This window comes from Cricetulus griseus, chromosome 3, assembly GCF_003668045.3.
Source record: "Cricetulus griseus strain 17A/GY chromosome 3, alternate assembly CriGri-PICRH-1.0, whole genome shotgun sequence".
NCBI classification, from domain to species: Eukaryota; Metazoa; Chordata; class Mammalia; order Rodentia; family Cricetidae; genus Cricetulus; species Cricetulus griseus.
Genome location: NC_048596.1, coordinates 217,927,645 through 217,948,741, shown reverse-complemented (window position 1 = coordinate 217,948,741; position 21,097 = coordinate 217,927,645). Strand labels below are relative to the sequence as shown.

Genomic DNA, 21,097 nt, shown 5'->3' with positions numbered 1-21,097 from the left:
ACCCACATTGTTTTCTGGTCTCTGAAACACCTGTGACCAATAACTGGAAGGGAAATATCCCACATCTGGCACTGAGATTTTTATTTAGCAACCTATGATCCTATGATGTGGTGTGTGTGTGTGTGTGTGTGTGTGTGTGTGTGTGTGTGTGTGTGTGTGTGTGTAAAAATAGTAGGCTTCACTGTGGCTTCGCATCTATCTTCATTTTAGGTGCCTCTCCCCTGGCCTCCCATGGCATTTCCCCTCCCCATTATTCATTTTTTCCCTGTTAATATCACCTGCTTTCTACTATTCCACCTCTCTTTAAGGTCTTTCCTCACACTTCCTACTCCTCACCCCCTAACAATTGTCCCTGCCTAGTTTCTTGGACTCTACAGTTGCTCCAAATTAAAGATTCTACAAACCACTAATTTCCACGAGTGAGACCATGAATAACTTTTCTTTTTGTGTCTTGGTTGCCTCACTTGGTATAATGTTTTCCAGTTCCATCAATTTACCTGAACATTTCACAATTTCATTTTTATTTACAGCTGAGTAACATTTCATTGAACATAGCTATCACCTTTTCATTATCAATTCATCAGTTGATGGACATCTTGGCTGTTTCTACACCCTAGCCATTTTGAATAGAGCAGCCATGAGCATGGAGAAGCATGTGTCTCTGCAGCAGGAAATAGAGTCCCTGGGTATGTGCCCAGGAGAGGTATAATTGGGTCATATGGTAGATCTATTTCTAGTTTTCTGAGGAATTGCTACACTGATTTCCACAGTGGAGAATTTTGTTATTTTCTTTCATGGATGCTGGCAATCTGAACTCAGGTCCTCATGTTTGTACAGCAAGCACTGTATCCATCAAACCATCTCCCTGGCCCAGGAAAAAGTATTTTGAGGGATGCTGTCAATGTAGCAAAGAGAGCAACCCTGAAAATGAGTTCCAGGTTTTCATTGTTTTTTAATAAATTCCATGAATGCCTTCAAAAATGATTTCCTAGAATACATCGCAAAGAATATTTTAGGAATACAAACATTCATTAGTTAGCCCTAGTGTGTTTAAAATAGACACCTGTTGCTATGATTATGCATAGGAACCAGTTTCTCATGAATAATTTGCATCTGTTTTACATAATTTGAGAAACCATATGCTCTAGTTATAATGAAGAAGGAGGAGGAGGACTTAAAGACTGCTCTCATGTTACACAATTACAGAACCAATCACTGCACCCATGTAACAGAGTTACACAACCAATCACTGTACCCATGTTACATAGTTACACAACCAATCACTGTACCCATGTTACACAGTTACAAAACCGTCACTTTATAAAGAATGTGCTGACCTTGATTGACATGACCTCAGAAGGACAAGGGCCTCGAATCTATTTGAAGTGGAGAGACTCTGTGAATTGTCATTCTGGTTATGAGACCAAATTTGAATTATTCAAATAGTAAAGTCCCTGAAAATCAAAGTGAATAGAGTTAAGAAATTTGAGTGTGTTTGTTTTGTGCAGTCAGTCCAGCTTTTAAACTGTGGGTTGGTATTTCTTTTGGGGTTTATAAGAAAACATGCCAGACTTATGCTATTGAAATTAAAATTTTAAATATTAAAATGTAAAGGTAGATTGTTTTTTGTTTCTTATAGTTCCAAAATCACTTTTCTATTTTATACCCATGAATAAAATATTGCTTGTGCTACTTCTCATTCTTTGTGCTGACTTGTCATTGTAACTGAGGATTTGAAACATCCTATATTTTGCATGCACTTGTGGCAGAAGTATAATGTGGTATTTTTGTGTGTAGACAAGTTTGTGCTTATGTATATGGATATACTTGTGTGTGCATGCCTTCTCCTTCCACCTTACTTTTTTGAGACAGGGTCTCTCACTGAACCTGGAGCTCACAGATTAGATCAGACTGTCTGGCCAAGGATCCCCAGGTACTATCATGTCTCTCTGCCTCCTTGGCACTGGGATTAGAGGACCCATCACCTTTTTATTTAGGTTCTGAGGGGTGGCTCAGGTCATCATGATTGCACAGCACTTTATCTGACCCAGCCATTTCCTTAGCCCTGAGGTACTATTCTTAATACACCCATATCAAAATTTTTCATTTTTTGTGGAAAGGTAGTAATTTTCCTCTAGAGACAGACTTATTTTAAATAAGAAATACATATTGACACCTCTGCTCCTTGCCAGCACCCAGTGAGGACATACAGATGCTACTCTTATGCTTAATAAGAAAAGTCTCTTTGTAGTCACCAGCAAGGAATACAGAGACTGGAGCAATTCAGGATACTTGGAATAAATGGTGATTGAGTCCTCTACCCTAAACAAGACATGCATGCCATACTTTCTAAGCCCTGGGAACATTAGAGAAGAAGTAGAAAGAATATAAGAGCTAGAAGACAGAACAAAAGTGTAAGAAATACTCTCTCCTGGGTTTGACACAGCCACTGCAAACATGGTTTTATGTCAGCTGTGGTTTCCTGCTCTGGGTCTGTCCAAGACTGAATCTTGGAGAGGCTCATTCAGCCTCTGCTGAAGTATTAGTAACTGGTAGATTCTGGCATAGAGATAGTCACTTTCCTCAGCTGTGTACCAAACATTGAGTCTACCAGTCCCCAAACTCAGGGCCACACAAATAACCACTGAGTAAAATCAGTGGTCACAAAACAAACAAAAGGCATTATAGGAAAAGGACCTTTAGGGGGAATTGACAGGGGAGGGAGGGGATAAGCGACAGTGGAGATTGGGAGTAAACAGAATGAATGCACTATATTCTTATATGAAACTATCATAGTACTAATTTAATCAGCACAAATGAAAACTGTGTATAATAAACAACGTCCTAAATCATGCTACATTTCAAAGGAATACCTTATTCCCTTTTGCAGTATGTTATTGAGAGAGGGGACAGATGGAGTGGGCTCTGTCCTTCTTGGCCACAGCCTTCCTCAAGACTGGCAATACTTACTTCCTCTGGTGTTCTCTCACCACAGATGTGTGTCCCCATGTTCTCCTTGTTGAACTTGAACACCAACTTGTCCCTGGAGACCTTGACTCCCCCCCCACCTAGGCACTTGCCTATAGGGAGTGGAGCTGTATGTCTCCTGGATGTTACCTGCATGGATTGGGTTTGTTGTGTTTGTTGAGAAGCCTGTGCGCTGATTATGCCTGGGCTTGCTCACTTTCTTCTGCAGTGTATGACCCTTGTTGAGGCCAACAGACCTGGACTTAGCTGCAGTGGTTCTTAACCTTCCTAACACTGCGACACTTTAATAACCACATGTTGTTGGGACCCCCAACCATAAAACTATTTCATTGCTACTCCATGTCTGTAATTGTGCTACTCCGGTGAATTGTAATGTTAATATTTGCTCTACAGGATACCTGACATGTGACCCACAGGCTGAGAACCACTGCTTTAGCGACTCGGCTGCTGCTCTTCGATGGCATGATGGCTGCCACAGAAAGGATGTTGTAAATGCTACATTTCAAATAACTATCTTGTGACTTTCCTTGTCATGCTATGGTAAAGGGTGACACTAAGCCAGCAGTGACATTTATAAGTCGTGATATTGTATGTGCTTGTGTGTGTGTGTTTTCAGTACAGAAAATACACTACTAATAAGTGTGCAGTTCTTTATGAGAGACGATTTAATCAGTACGTAAGTCATCTACACCGGTAGTCTTTCTTATGGCTCCTGTTCCCTGTTGGCTACTATCATAATCACCATCTTTAGAGGTATGCATTGTCGAGGTGTCTTAAATGACACTGCAGGGACGTTGGCTTTTTGTGAACTGAACACCGTAACCAGTAGGGAGGTCAGTTAGGCAAACTTAGAACCTTTGCTGTTGTTTATCTTCTACCATATTGAACCAGATAGGAAGTCCATTAAATGATCACTATGCCAATTCTGATTTGATTTTGTCAAATGACAGTTCAAGATTCCCTAGCTCTTCGGTGCTCCCTAGAGAATTTTTTTTTTCTGCTATAATTACCAAAGGAAGAACTTCACTGGCAGGGTCTCCATACTCCCTGCTGCTGCCATCTCTTTCTTAGTAACCACAGAAGGACATCTTTATCTGAACATCTATACAGCTGTCCTTGAGGACTCTGAATGGAAAATTACAAAAGCAAAGTCAAAACATCATCTGTGATGAGAGGGGACACATGCCCTTTCCATTCCATTTATCCATTCAGCAGGCGTTTACTGAATGCTCCTTAGGAACCACTGGTGGTTCCTCTTGCCTTGTTCTCAGGTTGCCATGTATATGGAGTGTGTGTGTGTGTGTGTGTGTGTGTGTGTGTGTGTGTGTGTGTGTGTGTGTGTCTAGTTTGTTGCTGTTGTTGTTTTGCAGTACTTAGAATTGTACCCAAGTCCTTACACATGCAAAGCAAGTGCTCTACCACTACACTACAACAACAATCCTCCATTCATGTATCTTGATTTCAATTCTTGTTTGTCTCAAGTAAGGTTAAGGTAGCTTTCATTAACAGACTCTGTGGATGAGGTATGGAAAACCATACAGCAGCTCACAGTTTTAAACAGTTGGTTCCCAGCAGGTGGCACTGTTTGGAAGGTTGTGAAGCCTTTAGGAAGTGTAACCTCACTGGAAGAAGTGGCTCACTGGGGGTAGGCCTTGAGGGTTTATAGCCTAGGCCCACTTCCTGTTAGCATTCTGCTTACTGTATATGGATTCAATGTGACCAGCCAGCTTCCTATTTTGCCACCATTCCTTCTCTGCCTGCAACATGTCTTCCCTGCCATGGTAGACTGTGTCCCTCTACAACTGTAAGCCAAAATAAACCCTCCCTCCCTTAAGTTGCTTTTGTGAGAATATTTTGTCACAGCAACAGAAAAGGAACTAATAAAAGACTTCGCCCTGTTGTGAAAGGGTGTTAATGGTGGTGATGATAGTGGGACCGCAGCCTGATGAGAAAGGATGTTTGTTGAGGGTCATGATGGTGTTGATAGCAGCTACTGAATATTATAGTAAGGTATGTATTCGCATTTATCAATATTAGTGCATTAATTATTCAAAATAAATTTATCATGAAAACCGTATACAAGCACTTTAAGATCTATTGATGTGAAGAGACCGTGACCATGGCAACTCTTATAAAAAGGAAAGCATTTAATTGGGTGGCTTATAGTTTCAGAGATTTAGTCCATTATCATCATGGTGGACATGGCAGTGTGCCAGCAGACATGGTGCTGGAAAAGGCCTGAGAGTTCTACATCTTTGATCCACAAAGCAAGAAGTGAACTGAGACACTCCCACAGTAACACATTTCCTCCAACAAGACCATACCTACTTCAACAAAGCTATTCCTCTAAAGTGCCACTCCCTCTGAGCTAATTATATTCAAACTACCACAGTAGTTTTTCCCTGTTCTGTAAAGTATCTTAATAGTCTATATTACTTAGCATTTCATGTCCTGTGAAATAGCAGTAACAACATAGCCTCAAATAACACATGACTGAGTGCTCATGTGACAGCCTGGGCCTTACAAGTGTTATTTAGAATCCTTCATCTAGGTACCAATTCTTTATGTGTACCTGGGTACTTTTTCTTTTTTATTCCCCAGATTAAACAGCCTTACTGTTGTTATATAACTTGGCCAATGTTACCCAACTAAGAAGTAACAGACAGTATATTTATTGTATGGCTGTATAAAAAAACAAGATAAGGTCTGAAAATATGGCTCACTGGGTAAAATGCTTCCTATCATCCATGTAAAAGCCAGATGTGGTTCACGTACCTGTCACACCAGGGCTGGGAGGCAAAATCAAATAGATCATAGGATTTGCTCACCAGCCTATATCCTTGAAATGGCGAGCTCTAGGTTTGCTGAGAAACTCTGTATAGTATGTATGTATGTATATAGTGGAGAAGGAAGCAATTGAAGACACCTGATATCAACCTCTAGCCTCTACATGTGCCAACACAATGAACATACCTGTATATGTGCATATAACCCCCCCCCACACACACACAATCAGTAACAAATAACTAGTAAGACTTTTCCTCAAGATTTAACATGATAAAAATTAGAAATTGTTGCAGTTTTGCTGTGGAATGGCCCCTAAGGCCAGTGTGCTAGAGAATTAGTCTCTGGATTGACACTATGGAAAAGGAATGAAGAATGTAAGAGGTAGAGACAAGTTGGGGGGCCTTTAAATCACTGAGGGTGTGTTCAGATGGGAATTATAGGACACTGGACTCATCCTTATTTTTTTTTTTTATTTTGCTTACTGGCACTGCCTGCACACCCTTCCCCATGTTGATGAACTCTGCCACCACAGGCTTGTAGCAATGAAATCTATGGGTGTCTTTAGCTGAAACTTCCAAAATTATGAGCCCAAATAAGCCTTTATTCTTTTTAAGATGAGTTTATCTTAGATATCTGTTGCAGTAACCAAAATCTCATAGGTACAGAGACCAAAAGTGATTGGGAGCTGAGTGTTTTGAAGTGTTTTGTTCTGTTCTGTTGTGTCCAATGATTTCCACTTCTCCAGCCTGTCTGAATGCCATCGGGAGAACGATTCTTGCATCTAGGATAATCTCAGTGTGATCCTGGGATGAAGTCCACTATTAGGTTAATCATTCTTTGACTTCTACAATAGGTTTTATTTACCCTCTGGATTGAGTCTTCAGATCTGTGCATTGGGAAAATGTCAGGCCATTTAAACTCAAGAAAAAAAAAAGGAGCATTTATTGAAAAGAATTTTTCCATGTTTCCTTAAACAAGCTTGCTCCTTAAAGCTCAGATATCAGAGGTAGTATTTGTCACAAAATACATAAATCAAAAAATAGAAACTTTAGCTCTCTTGGACCCTTTCTTAGTGGCAACATGTAGTACCCTGTACTCTGAGTGGTGGCTGATACTCATAGGCCTGCATGTGGCCACCAGTAGATGAAAAGACCAAATAGCGAATGTCTAAATTCTAATGTTTCTTCTGCTCTGTGTATGCGCGTGTGTATGTGTTTTATGCACTTTTATGTATCAGGTTGGTACACCTGTGCATGTGTGTGTGCAAGTGTTATATGTACATGTATGTATGCAGATGGGAGTATTTGTGCATGTGTGTGTGCAAGTGATGTATGCACTTGTATTATGCAGGTAGGCATGCCTGTGCATACACTGAAGCCAAAAAAGAATGTTGGCTATCTTGCCAGTGATGGCTGTATAAGAAGCTCAAGCCCAGAATGGCCAATATAACAAGACCCTGACTCAGAAGATAAAAATGTTTTTAAAATTGACTTATCTCTGGATGGTGGCAGCACATCCCTTTATTCCCAGCACTCAGAAGGCAGAGCAAGACTGATCTTGAGACCAGCCTGGTCTAGAGAGTGAGTTCCAGGACAGCCAGGGCTACAAAGAGAAATCCTGTCTTGAAAAACCAAAAAGGAAAAAAAGAATTTGATTTATCATCAATATTATATAAGCTTCATCACCAAACATTATGTTGAAAACCATAAATATTTTCAGCCTCGAGGCCTCTGTTACAGCTAACTCAGTTCTGCTCTAAAAGAATAGTAGCCACCATTGTAACTCATGTGAGTGTGGCCATGTTCCAATAAAACTTTATTAACAGACACTAAAATTGGGGATTCATACACTGTTCACATGTCATGAGTTACTATTCTTTTGATTTTTAACTTTTTAGAAATGTGAACATTGTTCTCTGAAGCTATACAAAAAGAGGCATCTGAGCAGATCAGTCCCTTGTATCGCTAGTAGACTAACTCCATATAGGAGTTATGTGATCAGAACTTTGATGTATTTTTTATGAATATTATATATTTTATGTATTTCTTTGTTTTATGTGTATGGGTGTTTTGCTTGCATATATATCTGTGCACCATAATCATGTCTGGTGCCTGTGGCAGCCAGAAGAGGACATTGGATCCCCTGAAAAGGGAACTAACAATGGTTGTCCGTCACCATGTAAGTCCTGGGAACAGAGCTTGGGGCATCTTCAAGAGCAGCAAGTGCTCTTAACTTCTGAGCCATCTCTTCAGCCCCTCTATGATTTTTTTTATATTAGTGAACATGCTGTGGTTTCTGCAAGAGCCTCATATGAAATCTGGAATTCACTGCAGATGTCACTTTGGAAACAGCAGAATACCAAGGATTCTGAAAAGTCACACATGCCAACAGGAACATTAACCATCACTCTGTTACCCTAATGTTCCTTTTAAATTACTTTTAAATTTCTACCTGTGTCTGGGAATGGACTGGAAACATCACAGATGTGAAAGGTCCTTGAACTCCTTTCTTGGGCTCTTTGGAAAGGTCATTGTCTTTGTGTTAATTGGGAGCATCAAGCTTTGGTTGTGACAAGCCCTGCCACTAGGGAGCTGGTCTAATTAGGAACTCAGATGGGGAGTATCAGGCCTGGAGACCAGGACACCTGGGAGGGCCAAGTCACAGGGACCAGCAACAAAGAATGCCTAACCTATAACCCCCATAAACTCCCCAGGTGTGAGTGTATTACTGAAATGTGTCACTGTTCACATTTGAGTTATTAAGCTTGGCTAATGTCTGTGTTTGTGGTGATGTGTCAACATTTAAATCTGAATGAGTGTTAATTAGATGTTTTTGTACTGAAATGATTTGTAACCTAAAACACTCACACAATGTGAAATTCTCTCAATGTTATAATTTGAAGGCACAACCAGAATGTGTTTCTCTAGGTTTGACTGCTTAATTCAAAGTATATAAATCCATTAATAACTGTCAGACTTTCGATATCCTGGTAGCTGGATTCTGCCTGTGCCCAGCACAGGGCCTGGGAACTAGGCTAGTTTGTTCATTGTGAGCTTTGTCAAAACATCAGAGCTTACTTCCCTTCCCTTGCTCCCTTCTGCTTCCAGCTCCCCAGAACCCATTTGAGTAGTTGCAATGCATGCTGTCCTTCTAGGGACAGGCAAGCCCAGTGCACCAAGGAGCCCTGGGTTTCACTAGAAACCATAGACCTTTCTTTCTGATGAGAATTTTTAATGATGCTTACTCAGGTTTTAATACCAGTAATTTTTATTGAGTTTTTATTTCAGTTTTTAAAAATCAGGATCCTATGTGTGGGAGCAGGGGGTGGGTACCATACATTTACCATTTTTACTTATTTTATGTGTATGATGCTGGGGATTGCACTTAGGGCCTCTCACATTCTAAACTAGTTACTTCTGACTTACACACCCAGGCCCCATACAATTTTTAACCATTTTAAAGTGTACAATTCCAGGGCATTAAATGTGTTCACATTGTGGCATAGCCATTGCTTCCACACATCTCCAAACTTGTTTTTCTCCTGATCCTCTGCCCCATTAGACACTGACTTTCTGTTCCCTCTTCACTGCCCACCAACCCCAGGTAAACAGCATTCTACTTTGTCATCCACTCAATATAATGTGGCATTATACTGTATGTATCCTTTTGTAGTTGGCCTAGTTTAGCCTATGTGATATCCTCAGGGATCATCAAAAACTTTAGTTTTAAAATACTTTAAGTTAGGAATCAATCAGGTTAAAACTGCTAACTCAAGAATCAATAGCATTCCTAATTATGCTTAAAAGCATTTTGGGGTTTCAATTGAACAACCAGCAGGCAACATTTTCCTTTTTTTTTTTTTTTTTTTTTTTTTTTTTTTTTTGAGACAGGGTTTCTCTGTGTAGCTTTGGATTTGGAGCCTATCCTGGTACTCGCTCTGGAGACCAGGCTGGCCTCCAACTCACAGAGATCCACTTTTAGCTAAAATTCAGAGTTTCAGATCTGGGATTGTGACTGATGGAAAGAGTGCTTGTTGTGCAATCATGCTGACCTGAGCTTGGATCCACAGTGGCCACACAAAAATCTGCTCATGGTGACATCTGCCCAGGCACTAGAGACAGAGTAGTGAATTCTGGGGGCTTACTAGCCAGTCAGTCTAGCCTAAGCAGTGAGCTATGGGATGAGTGAGAGACCCTTTCTCAAAAAATAAGATGAAAGTATAACTGAAAATGACACTTGACATCAACTTCTGACCTACACAGGCATCTGCAAAAGATGAGTATATGTGCACACACACACACACACACACACACACACACACACACACACACGTGTCCATGCATGTACACTCACAAAGACAGAGAAATGAACAACTCCATTGGTTGAAATCATTGAATATTATAAATTAACTAGGGAAACCAAGGTGCTTTCTTTTCGTGGGAATGAAGAGCTCAGGAGAAAGGGCAGGTTTCTGAGCTTACTAAAATAAACAGGAAAATGGATTTTTGAGGTTGGGTTTAGAGAAGAAGCATTGCAATATTTTATGCATTTTATGCATTTTTAATCGCTACAAAATAAAAATGGGAAAAGAAATAAGATACCAACTGGGGATCTTACTCTGAAAAAAAGTATAAACTTTCTTCATGTAATTCAAATTTTGTGCTAATTAGACACCCCCCCAATAAAGAAACCTGTAGTGCTCTCCCTCTGTGGTGGGCTGCCTTGCTTGAAAATGCCCCCAGGAGCCAGCCTGAAGAATGAAGGCAGCTGGTTTTCCAAAAGTAGAAAGACAACAGAGATCAACAGAGTTCTTACTACTAATTGCTGAGAGCAAGTCTGCAGATGTGGTTCCAGCTGGGGAAATTACACTCCCAACCACTAGCCATTGGCTCTGTTGGCAGCAATAACAAGCAAGAAGGCCTGCCTCTCCTATATAATAGACAGTGCATTCTAATATGATTTAATTGATTACAGAGCTTGGAGTGTGGAGGAACAGTACTGTATTAGCGAGTGTTGTGTTAATGAAAACTAGAGACGGAAATAGGTCCCAGAAATATATAATTTCCTAATGGCACTCACTCATCAGGGGCTTTGACTGTAACTCCAAAATCCTGTTGGCACTAGGCAGATAGGATTCACTGATCTCAGGCCTCTCTCTGAATATTATGCAATGACTGAGTTCTTCATGAAAAGGACAACACAAAAAAAAATGATTCGACTTACATGGTGGAATGAGATTTTAATGTCTTTTTTAAAAAAATCTTGTCATTATTTTAAGCAAAATTTGACATGCTATCCATGACGTTCATTTATCAACTTGACACAAACTAGGATCGATCATCTTGGGGTGGGAGGAGTTTCAATAAGGAATTGTTTAGATTGGGTTGGCCTGTGGGTATGTTTGAAAGAGTTTATTAATCGGGTCTATTAAAATAGGAAAACCCACCCTGAGTGTGGCTGGCACCATTTGATGGGATTGGCTCTAGGCCAAATGCAAAAGATAGAGCAAGGTGACTCTAGCATTAGTCCATTGCTGCCTGCTCTTGACAGTGGTTGCGATGTAACTAACTGCTCTAAATTCCTGCTGCCTGAGCTTCCTGCAGTGATGGACTCTAACCTGGAATTGGAAACCAAGGGAAAATAACAACAAACCTTTCTCCCTCGTGTTGCTTTTGTCAAAGTATTTTATCAGAGCAATAGGCAACGCAATGAAGACAATATCCCAGGAAGTCTACCATTCAGATTCTCAGCTCACTGTAAAAACCCTTCAGTAGAAGAACAAAGCAACAAGAGCCTCAGAGCATCAGAAACAGCAGACAAACAAAATGCCCCTCGCTCAGTGTGAGGAATGGGGGTGGGGTGGGGGTTGATGAGCAGTGCAGCTCCCAGCTCCCTTCCCTCACTCACAGCCCAGGATCCCAACCTGGGTTGGTGCCACCTACAGGAGATGAGTCTGTTCACCTGGATTAACATAACTGAAGTAACCAGTCCTCTACTGCATGACCAGCCACCCATCTCCCATGTGACTTTCAATTCTGTCCGGTTGCCAGTCAACACTAACCACCACACTGAGCCAGAGCGTTTTGTTTGTCTGCTGTTTCTGGTGCTCCTGTTGTTTAATTCCTACTGTACTGCCCCTCTCTCCCTGTCCCGCTCCCACCCTCACCCGAATGTTGCATGGCACTCTTGAGCTGTGACCTGGCCTAAACCTTTTTCTCTCTGAGTTACTTTAGTTAGAGTATTGAGAAATTAAGACAAGCAAAGAGAAATTAAGACACCTAGTTTCAAATGCTCCTTAAATTTTTTTTTTTTTTTTTGAATAGGACGGTGGTGGTGCACACCTTTAATGCCAGCATTTGGGAGGCAGAGGCAGAGGCAGGCAGATCTCTGTGAGTTCCAGGACAGCCTGGTCCACAAAGCGATGCAGCAAAACCCTGTCTCAAAAAATAACAAACAAAAAAATTGAATAAAAACTAAAAATAAAATCCCAATAGAGCAGGTATTTCTGTGTATTAAATATCTATTGAGTAGTTGGTTGTTTTTTCATCTGTGAGACAAAAATGGAACACGAGTTACTTTCACCAATTCTGTACATTCTGTGTTTGGTGGGACAGCTTCACATACCCTGGATTTTACAACATGAATATTACATAGCCACGGCACAGTTCTAGCTGACTAATCTTGAATTTGCAGCCTTTTAGTATACCCAGCTTCATATGACCCAGATTGTCTTTCCTTACATCAGTTCCCAAAGGTAGCTAAGCTGCTTAAAGGATGAATTAACTCCAGTAGGTCACTAGGGTGCTCTGCGGCACTTTATTACTAAACGAACCACACTGGTAGTGTTTTTCTAACCAATTCCCTGATCAAGTAACCTCTTTTTAATATTAAAATCTCTCAGAACCAAAGTCATGCCTTTCCGGAAGGTCAGAATTTTGGAGCAGTGTACTAATACTGTACCAAGGAATTACTGAGTCATTCTGCCTGCTTAAATACCTCACCCTGTACCATCACCTATTGGCTCATGTAAGAAAAGCCTGGTGCTTGTAATAGAAACTTAAATGATTAGCTTATATATTTTAATGGGAAACATTATTTTAGAATATTAACATTTTATGTGTAAGTCCTTGCTTTCAATTCTAATTCCTTACCTTACTTCACTCCCACCATCAACCTTTATTTTGTTCATCTTGTCTCAAAGTGAACAAAACATCTTTGAAGAGACTTGCTCACTAGGTCTCTTTGTTGCATGAAATAAGGTTAAACCAAGCATTTAGAGAAATGTATGTATGTGTATGTATTATGTATGTATGTATGTATGTATGTATGTGTGTGTGTGTGCAAACAATATTTGCCACATCAAAGCTATGTTCAAACTTGGCATGGTGGTAAAGACTGGTAACCTCAGCTATTTGGAAGGCTAAGGAATGAGGATCCTCAAGTTTAAAGCCAGGTGGTACTATAGACTGAGTTCAAGGGTGTCTTGGAATTCATAGTGAGTTCAAGGGTAGCCTGGGTAACTTAGAGAGACCCAGTGTCAAGTAAAATATCACTTAAAAGGGTTGGGATGTAGTTCAGTGGTAGAACATTTGGCTAACATGTGCTAGGTCTTGGCTTCATGACCTATGGGGGGGGGATCAAGGTGTTTATTTAGACTTAATATTACTAGGAAGAGCTTTTTATTTCTATTCAAAGAATTGTTAACATTATAATCTTTAAAAATGATACCTTATTTTTATTATAATTTTAGGATTTTACATGTATAAAATGTGAATGTACTTACATGTAGAAATCATATAGATGTTTTAGTCTTTTCTATTCATGTCCTCGTATATATTTGCCTCTATACAATCCTCTTGAGTCTTTGTAATTGTTTTTAAAGTAGATAAACCATAACTTTATGAATGTTATCAAGCGGATACTCAAAGTATAGCCATTGATACTTGTCTAGAAATGAGGAAATTGAATTCCACAAAAGTAGTTCTAGTCAAGCTGTAGGCAAGGTGTGTGATGCCAGTGTTATTGTGTCCTCTTTGTTGTGAATTGGTACTTTACAACGAGTATCATTTACTAAGGACAATGGTATTTTGTTTAATTTAGCAAGATGGCATATTTTCTCCAGGTGCCTGGGGCTGTTGATTTCTTTGATGAATCCTTTATTCAGATCATTTGTCTATTTATAAATGTCTCTTCATCTCTTACTGGTTTTCTCACCAAGTAATATGGCTTGAGTATGTGCCAAGAAAATGTTAGATGAGGTGAATTCTTTAGGACTGAAGCCATCTCCCTTCACAGCAGTGTGGAGGGCACATATGGTGGCTGTGCATTAGTATCTGTGGGAAAGCTCACCTTGGAAGAAAAGAGTAAAAAGATTCCTATGTTTGATTGCTTTGTAGCTAAAGAGAAAGCCTAACATGTGCATGTACTATCTCTTCATATGACAGTTACTAATAGCGAGCTCATTAAGATATTCCAGAATTTTGTATTTGTTTGGTGATAGGACCTAGGGATTTGACTCAGTAGTAGAACACATATTTAGTGTGCTTGAGGACTGGGGTTCACTGCAATATGAGAATATGGATATGTATACATAACACAAATGTAAATGTGTGGGTATAGATGTTACACATTCAAAAGTATTTGAAGAGCTACTTCCTCTTTGTACAGCTTTGATGTTTTTATTCTTTAATTGGTATTTACTAATTATATATAATAATGGTTCCCTGATATTTTCATGCATGTGCATCATGTACTGAGTCATGTTCATGGTCATGATGCCCTCTTATCTCCCCTTGGTCCTCTTACAAGATGCTCTACTTCTTCCTAAATAGTATCACTCTACTTTCATGCCTCTCTGTTTGGGTTGTTAGATGTTTCTGTTGTAGTTGTTTATTTTTGTTGTTGTTTTGAGACAAGGTACAAGCTGTAAATCAAGCTGGCCTTAAACTCATTATCTTTCTGCCTCTCAATTGCACCACCACTCTCAGCTCTGACTCGAGATTCTAAAACACTCTGTTTTGTTATATGTTATATATAGGCACACTTTATGCTGTGAATTTTTAGGTTCAGCTCTATAGGAATGGAAGGGACAGTGTCTTGGGATGACAGTCAGTAAATATTCAGCTGCATAATATTTACAGTGTGTTTTGAGCCACCTATAAGAAAATCTTCCAGCTTATTCTTTCTAGCCACCCCAGTTCAGTGTACTCATCTGACAGAGTAGAAAGTTAGCCTGGGTGAGGGGGTTACATGAGTTGCCTTTGGGTGTGCTCTGAGTCATTGGCAGTTTGGGGGTTGGAACCTTACATTCCTAAAATGAGAAAGTGAAATTACATGAAAAGAAGACTCTACACTAACAAAATTTAGTCACATTGTCAAAATATAAAACCTCTGAATATTTGGAAGGAGGATGAGATTTTTTAAAAAGTAAGTATAATAACTTCCTTCTCTCTTGGAGTGGCTTGCTTGTTATGCAACATGGATTTTCCATGAACTGACCTATGGTCAACATTTGCAGTAAGTTAATGGAATTGGTATTTACTGAGGCTTATGATAAAGCACAAGGGATAAATGCAAGCTGGAATCTTTGTTTCAGTTTTCACTCTTCATAAATATTTATCATGCACAGTCAGGTTTTTGTTGGTGATTGGTTATTAAGAAAGAAACATGGGCATGTTTAATAATGTTTAGAAAGGTTTAGAAATGTTACCCTCTAAAGAAAAGTTAAAAGTAAAGTTAAAAGTGTGAAGGAGATACTCTCTTTCAACTTTTCCTTCATTCAATAAATATTTATAGAGCATATCTCCCATTATTCAAGACACTTCTGACATTTAAGCAAATATAACAGAAGGAAAACAAAAACCTTGTAGAGTTAAACACCAAACAGTAATTACAGTAAGCAAATCATGTGTAAGAAGGTATAAACATTGTTTCTATAAGTAAAACACAATAAATGAGATTGGAATCATTGATAGGCAGGGACAGGTCAAGTTTTATAAATAATATGTTTGCAGAAAACTATTAAAATTTTTGAGCAAAAATTAAAAGGAAGCAATGATGTTTCTATGTAGAAGAACCTTCTCAGAAGATTCCTGAAAAGTTGGGACTGAGCTATGTGTTTCTATGAGAAGACAGTTCATGGGAAGAGTGAGCATGTAGAGGTGGGATGGATGAAGAGATACTAGAAAGCAAGACTTAGAAGTTGCAGCCAGTAGGTAAGAAGTCCGGAGTATTAGTGTAGAGGGGACATAAGCAGGATTAAGAGAGAAGTAGAATTGGATTCCATGTGCTTAGCATTTTCTGAAGTAATTTTTTCTTCAAAGGAGAATAAAATAAACAGAAGCTGGCAGAGTGAATAAAGTCAAAGGAGAGAGAAATGATTTCACGTGTGAACAGTAGTAATAATAGTGTCCATGTATCTTTGTTACTTTCTCATTACTGTGAACAAGGACCTGAGATTAAACAGTTTATAGGGCAAGGATCTAATTTGGCTCTGGTTTGAGGGGATACAACCCATCCTGGGAGGGAAGGAATGTTGTCTTGGGACTCTGCCCATGGAGGTGGGAGTTTGTAGTGCTTTGTTGGACCAGACAGCAGAGAGAAGAGGTGTGCTAGCCCTTAGCTTACCTTCTCCTTTGTCTTCCATCGTTCCATCAAAACCCCAGTCCATTAGATTTGCTACCCATAGTCAGTTAGCCCTAAATTAATCATCTATGAAATGCCTTTACAGACACACCAGAGCTCATGTCTCTGAGCTTGAAGCCTGCCATTAAAATTTATAATACCTTCAGCTTCAGTGCTAAGAGGTGCAGTGTTTCCTGTTGAACAGAGAGGTTACTCTGGTGATCTTGAATTCTTGCCCATTCAGTGCAGGCTGGTTGCCACTGAGCCTTCTGAAGACTACCTTGCCAAAGTAACATTCATTTCCAGAGAAGAGAGAAACATTTTAATACCAGGTTTCTTGACTTCCATTGTTTTCCCTTTCTACTATCTACTTTTTTTCATAGGTAAATGATGAAATAATGTGTCATGATTTTGAGATACTCTGAAGAAAATTTCAGAGTCACAGCCAAATCTGCAAAATAGCATTGCTTGAATAAATGTGAAATTATCTGTTTTATTGGATCCTCGTTGTATGTTCATCATGCCTTTTGGCAAGGTGAAATTTGGAAAACAATGAAGATGGTAAGTGGGGCTCACACACACACACACACACACACACACACACACACACACACACACACACACACACTTAACAAAGATGAAATGACTAATTTAGAAGTCACTATGGTGCTTCATGGCTGTTAGAAATTGCAGCACATATGGCGGGCAAACAGAGAAGCCCACTTTCGAATAGAAGAAACATCAGTTGAATACAGAGGTTCATCCTGCCTTACTTTTTGTAAACTGGCCCATCATGGGACTGGACTCACATTGCTAAAAGTTCATTTCCAACTCGACTGTGAGCTGTGTAACTTTGATTAGGTCATTTAACTTCATGGTGCCTCAGGTTTCTCCTCAGTAAAACTGAAGATGATTAGAGATTAAATTAGTACAATGCCTGGTGCTATTGTAAACATTCATAAATCAACAATCTTTCCGTCAATCACATATCAAGCCTAACTTTCATGGTTAGACTGTCCTATTAGCATAACCCAGAACAATCTAAAAACCACACATCTTAGCTTTTAAGAGGTAATGAAGGATTTAAAAGGAAGAAACCTAAGAGCCCTATTGAAGTCTTGGAAGGAATGGTGTTTCTAATATGGGAATCATACTGATAGCAACATAAGTGGCACTCCACTAATTAAATATATATATATTTAAGTTCAGCAGGATGAGAACATGTGTGCTGGAGTCTCAGCATATCCCACATATTTTTTAGTATGAATCTACAGGAGCCAGAGGAAGAGAATATAAATGAATCCTCCTGAAAATATAGCATGTCAGCTACACAGACTTCTTTGCACTTGGTTGTGAACTTGACACACTTAGAAAGACAAGACCTTGAGTGAGGAATTACCATCATCAGATTGGCTTGTGAATGAATGTCTGTGAGGTATTTTCTTGATTCCCAAATGATGTTCAAGGGCCCAGACTACTATAGACAATACTTTTCATACATAGGTGACTGGAGACATTCCCTTCCCTACATAGATGACTGGACAGTCCCTTCCCTACCTAGGTGAATGTGGACAGTCCCTTCCCTACATAGGTGGGCCTGGGATAATTAAAAGAGTAAGGTACCTGGGTGTGAAACTGGGAGAAAGCCAGCAAGCAGTCTTCCTCTGTGGTTTCCACTTCAGTGTCTGCTCATATTCCCTGCCCTGACCTCCTTCAGTGATGGGCTGGGACCCAGACATGTGAGCCTAGACATATTCTTTCCTTTCCCAAGTTCTTTCTGATCAGTATTTTATCACAACAGAAAGCAAACTAAAATGGCAGTGAAGACTCAAAGTACGTCTTGTCCTCAGATTTCTTAGCATATGCTGTTCCTTCTGTCTTTTCTCTCAACAAACCCCAGTTTGAATTAGTTTCTTTTGTCACTTAGATTTTGGCTTAGTGCCATCTAAGATTGTCATCACCCTAACTATACCTCTCACCGTGATTCTATCATCTTAACCTTTTTTTAAAAGATTTGTTTTCTGTATATGAGTGCTCTGTCTGCATATATGACTTTATGCTAGAAGAGGGCATCAGATTCCACTACAGATGATTGTGAGATGCCATGTGGTTGCTGGAAATTGAACTCAGGTCCTCTGGAAGAGCAGCCAGTGCTCTTAACCACAGAGTTATCTCCCCAGCCCCTCATCTTAGCTTTTCTAATGTTCACCCATGGCAGGTATTTTTCTACTAACCTTAAAGAAAAAAAGAAAAAGAAAAAACTTCCTACACAATCCTGTCAAGTTTAATGACAGCAGGGCACTTGACTCTTTTCCACAGCTACATCTCACATTTGGTTGGTATGACAACAGTTTCCAAGTAATATGTGTTCAGTAAATGCACATGGTTTGGGGTTTTGTGGGATCTTTACCTTTAAAATTTGAGCTCTTCATTGGTGTGTATTATAGTGTCACAATGTTTATACATTTTCACATTCTCTTAATAAAATTAAAACTAACATTTGGCCTTTTTATATAAGCATAAAAGGATCACATAGGGTTGGCCTTGCAAGGTCTGCCACTTCTGTTACTGTTTTGACACTGAGCCAAATAATAGCCAATCATATTTAAGATGCTTATAATATGAATTTGAATAGAAATTATGTAACAAGTATACAGTAGTTAGAAAATATGCTTCATCTTACTATCCTTACTATCTTACTATCATTCTTAATTTTTAGAGTCAAGATTTGAGATTATTGATAAATAGTTTAGGGCTGTATCTGTAGAGAAATCCATGAATCAGGGAGCGACCAATAACATTTCTTTAAAAAAAAATCCCTCCCCTAGCAGCAGATGGTATAAGCTAGTCTCCTTCCCCATTGGTTCTTGTATATTTCCCTCCTGATGTCATGAGGTGATGAGATGGCACAACTGTCTCATAGTTGGCCCAAGCAGGGAAACAGTTTGAGTTGAATATGCTATTGAGTTGGAGTCTTTTATATGAGAAGGGGTTTTCAGTCTCCAAGTGGAGAATCCAGGTGACTCTAGAAAACTGGAAAGTTAAGTTGACTATGCTCAAAAGCATTGTTTTAGAGTTCATAGGAAGATATCTACAGAAGTAGATGGTACCACTTGGGATTCAGGATGCTACTCTCAAGTAGGCTTAGAGCTCTTACCCTTTTGACATTAAAGAAGAAAACACAAGAATGCTCAAGAAGGCTGATGTAGGGGATATTTAAGATTGTGAAACAGAGTACAGAGTCAAGAAAACAAGGTTTACACATAAGAAAAACATTGAAGGAAAAGGATAGTGTTTTGTTGTGCACATATTTGACATAAAAGCAGAAAGAGAAATTGAAGAGCAGATAAAACCATAAGTCAATCTGAGTTAACTCAGTTTTCCCATAAGCAAGAAACACATATGTACTGTGAGACTTCTGAAAATAGATATAAATGCTTCTGGAATGACCTATTGGTAGGCATTAGGCTCAGTTTGCACCTTGTAGCTGTACAATCCACAATGTGAATGTGAGGAGGTAGAAGAGGAATATGCATAGCTGAAAGTGTGGTGTATCTGCAAGGACAAATGATACAAGCAATCAGCTCATCAAGGGTACATTTTATAATGAACCTGTCCAATAGTTATGGAAATGAACGCCAGATGTTCTCAACTCAAGACTACTCCAGGCACGATGACCCAGAAAGCCCATATGGTACCAAAGGCAAAAGCTTAATTGGATAGATCACCTTTCGCTACGTAATTCCCTACTCCCAGAAGGAAGGAGATTAGGTGCAATGCTTCAATTAGAAGTGTGACTTTCAAAAATGCAGCAACTCTGGACACTTGATGCTGTACTATTTAACAGTGACTATTTGGGATAGGAGGATTTAAGAACACGGCCTTGTTTCTGTGTTTCTCTTTCCACAATAGGTACATATGTTTCCTATAACTACTATTTTGTGAGTATATAGTCTTAGACATAGAGGGAGCTCCTATGAAGAGGAGCACATTGTCTCCTTTTAGAAGGTAGTCAGAGGTTAGTAAATTGCTGCAAATATTCAAAAGATCATTGACAAACATTGGTGAAGTGATGTTTAAAGACTGCTGAACTCTTTAAACCTGGAAACACCATCAAAATGATTATTCTCTGTAAAAGTTGAAGCTGGTTACTAGCAATGGATTTCGTTTAAAGGAGAATGAAGTAACCAAGATTTCGTGTTCTATAAAATCTCCCTGATGACATGAGAATCTTAATGACAGAAACTTTATCTTTTATGTTTTTGAATTATTTTTTATTTAACATTTACAGGTGTTTCCTTTGCATGTATTTCTATGTATCATATGCATGGCTGGTGCCCAAGGATACCAAAATAGGCAGTAGATGCCCTGGACTGGACTTACAGATGGTCATGAACAGTCATGTGGGGACTAGGAATTGAACTAGGTTTCTCTGGAAGAAAAGTTAGTGTTATTAACCACTAAGACATCTGACTATCCCCTATATTAAAAAAATAATAATGATTTCTTCTTATAGTGATAAATATATTAGCTTTTATCATTGATGCATGAATAGCTTCATGTGTGTACATGACCAACTTTTGTCACCCCCTTTTACCCTCATGCACACCCTTTTACCCTCTCTAATTCCCCCTCTCCCATTGATGCATTTCTTCCTAGCACAGCTCCCTCCTACTTTCACACACTCTGGCCTGTGTGT

The 21,097-nt window shown here is 39.3% G+C and overlaps 1 protein-coding gene across 1 annotated transcript in view; it reads left to right on the top strand.

Annotated features, from left to right (window-relative positions):
• Nucleotides 1–21,097, top strand: part of Cacnb2 (calcium voltage-gated channel auxiliary subunit beta 2) — a 341,459-nt gene that overhangs the window by 222,603 nt on the left and 97,759 nt on the right. The gene's annotated exons all lie outside the window — the stretch shown is intronic.